The sequence below is a fragment of the Dipodomys merriami genome, unplaced genomic scaffold (genome assembly GCF_024711535.1).
Source record: "Dipodomys merriami isolate MVZ:Mamm:240054 unplaced genomic scaffold, mDipMer1.0.p SCAF_721, whole genome shotgun sequence".
In the NCBI taxonomy this organism is placed as follows: Eukaryota; Metazoa; Chordata; class Mammalia; order Rodentia; family Heteromyidae; genus Dipodomys; species Dipodomys merriami.
In genome coordinates this window covers 72152-75452 of record NW_027206315.1, presented here as the reverse complement: position 1 = coordinate 75452, position 3301 = coordinate 72152, and the positions used below count along the sequence as shown (strand labels likewise).

The 3301-nt window shown below is 33.6% G+C and overlaps 1 non-coding gene across 1 annotated transcript; it reads right to left on the bottom strand.

Moving 5' to 3' along the window:
* Positions 1 to 1482: 1482 nt before the first annotated feature.
* LOC138818251 (U6 spliceosomal RNA) lies at positions 1483 to 1589 on the bottom strand. The gene has a single exon (XR_011369023.1). It is a non-coding gene; the product is annotated as a U6 spliceosomal RNA (small nuclear RNA).
* Positions 1590 to 3301: the final 1712 nt, after the last annotated feature.

Below are 3301 nucleotides of genomic sequence, written 5' to 3'. Positions count from 1 at the left end.
ATAAAACAGGCACCCATGAAGTAAATTTTCTTCTATTTTAAAAATTATTCTGAAAGCCTTGTGCTGGCTGGTCACACCTGTAATCCTATCTACTCGGGATATCTACTCAGGAGCCTGAGATCTGTGGATAACATTCCGGAGCCAATCAGGGCCAAAAAACAAAAACAAAAACAAAAACAAAAAAACAACTTCATGAAATTATTTTTCAAAATTTTTAATGAACTAACAAAAAGCCAGGAATGGAGATGTAGCTCATATAGTAGCTTACCAAGCTAGATAGGAAAGGCCTCGCAAGACCTTGAAGCTCTGATTTTAACTCTGAGTACTCCAACACACATGCATTGGGTGCGTTTGCATGCTCACGCAAGTTTACTGGTGCGCTGCCGAGATCACACACACACACACAAACACAGCACTTTCAAATTACCTTCATATCAGTGTTCTACATTAATTTCTTTGTTAATGATAATATATGGGTAAAACAGTGGAAATGAACTCTTCCATCTCAGAACATTTTTATATGTTTTTTATTTTAATAATACTGTGCAGAGGGATCACATTTACATGAGGAAGGAAATTAGTACATTTTTCTAACAAGCATTGTTACCTCCTCCTTTATATTTCCCCTACTATCCTTTCCCTCCTACCTCCACAAATACACTCCCCTCCCCATTTTCTATCCCCCATCCTAAATTGTAAAGTTCATTTTTCAACATAGTGTCTTGTGCATCTCATGGTTACAATTGGTTAAACTGCATCCCTATTTGAGCATTTTTCCCTTCCTCTCCCCAAATTTCCTACAAGATGTAGGTGCACCAACTTCAAATAGAGAGAAAACAAGGGTTATAGCGTGGGGGAGGAACATACAATGAAACAAAAATAAATGACATCGTACATTATAAGTAAGTTAGAAACAATAGCAAGAAACATAGAACCACTTGTGTCCCTATCTTGGGGTTCAATTCCCTTAACATCATCTTGTCTGGTATTATGCACATAACGTTTGAGCTTTTCAGCTTATTCCAGACATATATTCGTTATTGAAAATAAGGGAAACCATGGGACTTATGTTTTTTGGGACTTGGCTTACTTCACTCAATAATTTTTTTTTACAAGTCTTTCTACTTCCTAACAAATTGGGAGATGTCATTCTTGCTGATAGAGGCATAGAATTCCATTGTGTATATATACCACATTTTCTTGATCTATTCATCTAATGGGGGCATCTGGGTTAGTTCCATATCTTAGCTATCGTAAGTAATGCTGCAATAACCATAGTTGTGCTGGTAGTTTTAGTATGGTCTTGTTTGTGATCATTTGGGTAAATCCCCAAAAGTGGGATTGCTGTCATAGGGGAGCTTTATGTAGAGTCTTTTGAGGAACCTCCATACTGCTTTCCAAAGTAATTGAACAAGTTTACACTCCCACCAAGAATGCATACGGTTCCCTTGGGGCCACATCCCTTCTAGCATCTCTTTTTGTAAAAATATGGAATGCTTCACGAATTTGCATGTCATCCTTGCACAGGGGCTATGCTAATCTTCTCTGTATCGTTCCAATGTTAGTGTATGTGATGCTGAATTGAGCAAAGAACATTTTTTATATAAAGTATAGTTTATTGATTTTATTAAACTAATAATTTTTTATTAAACTAGTAAGTTCAAAACTAGTAAGTTCAAAAGAATTGTTGTGAAATTTTAGAACCATGTATTTCTTACATAAGCACACATTTAAGAATAAAATCAAGACTGACATGTCAAAACAAAGTAATTCCAGATATTTGTTGTTCAAGAAATGTGTAGGAGGAGGAATTCAATTATTCTATAAAAGGCACCTGTCATAATGAACACTCTAGCAAGTGTTAAGGTTTGTTAAAAGTTTTAATGTTTTACACATGTTTAATTTTGGGATTTTGCTTATATATGCCAAAATTAGGATTGTTTGGCAAGTATAAAACTTTTCTATAAAGTATTTAAGATTTATGGTAGCAGATATTAACTACTAAATATTTACATTTCAGAGTTTATAGAAACCTTATTAATGAGAAGTTGCAAAGTCTTTGTGTAAAGATGTAGAGTGAAGAGTTAAGACTATGTTAACTACACAGTTTCTGTTAAAACATTAGGGCTAACTTCCTTTATATGTTAGTGAGGAAAAAATGATGATGTAAGTCATAAACAAATGATGAGATGAGCCATAAATAGTCATCTTAGTGGGAAACTTTAAGACTATGCATATTCTATAAAACTCTGGTTGAACATCAATACCTTAGCCAGTGTTAAATGTACAGAAATATGAAAACATAATAAAATCTAATATGTCTACACTTCAAATACTGAAAATACTGATAATTGTTTTGTTTTTTATTTTATTAATCATTAATATTTAATTATTGGGTTTCTTTATTTGTAGAATTGTTTTCCTTGTTGTAATATAATACAACATTTGGTAAGTCATCATTAGGAGGTACTTTGAGAAGCTTACTGGGATCGCCAAACCAGGTTTTATAGGTGAATGTGAATTTACAAAGAGGAAAATTAAAAACAAAATATTTATTAAAAAATGATCAAGTAGAGTCTGAATCAGGAGTGTTGATAAATGCTTAGCCCTAGGCTGAAGCAGCAGTATTACTGAGTTAAAGCCATAAAAGTGAGAAACTTTTTGTTGTATTTTTTATTTTGACTTTGGTGGTCATGGGGCTTGAACTCTGGGGCCTGAGTGCTATACCTCAGCTCAAGGCTAGCAGTACCACTGAGGCGCAGTACCACTTCCATCTTTTTCTGCTTATGTGGTGCCGAGGAATGAAACCAAGGGCTTCATGAATGCAAGGCAAGCACTCTACCACGATCCACCTTCCCAGCACCTGAGAGACTATGTTTTCAAAAATCATTTAAACAACATTTGATTTCTGATTTGGGTTATGTTATGAAATATATGAATATCTTTTTATATTTTTGTGAATTGTAATACTTCTAAATTTATACTAACTTTAGCCACTTTATCCTTTTCAAAGTTATGAAATATCTCTGAGAGTTTGTTTTTGTGAAGATTGTTTTTGCATTTATAATTTCTTCTGAGTCACATTTATTTTTATCAAAATAACTTTATATTTCATGTTGATATGTTGTCATACATCAAATATCTTCAAATGTACAATTAGAGTCTAAAGATAGCAGTATGAATATTCTCATACAGCTCTTGTTTATCTGTTATGCACTTTCAGTATTATGATATTTCTCTCTCACTCTCACACTCTCTCATTTCCTCTCTTTCACTTACATGCTCCATGTCTGCTACTTAG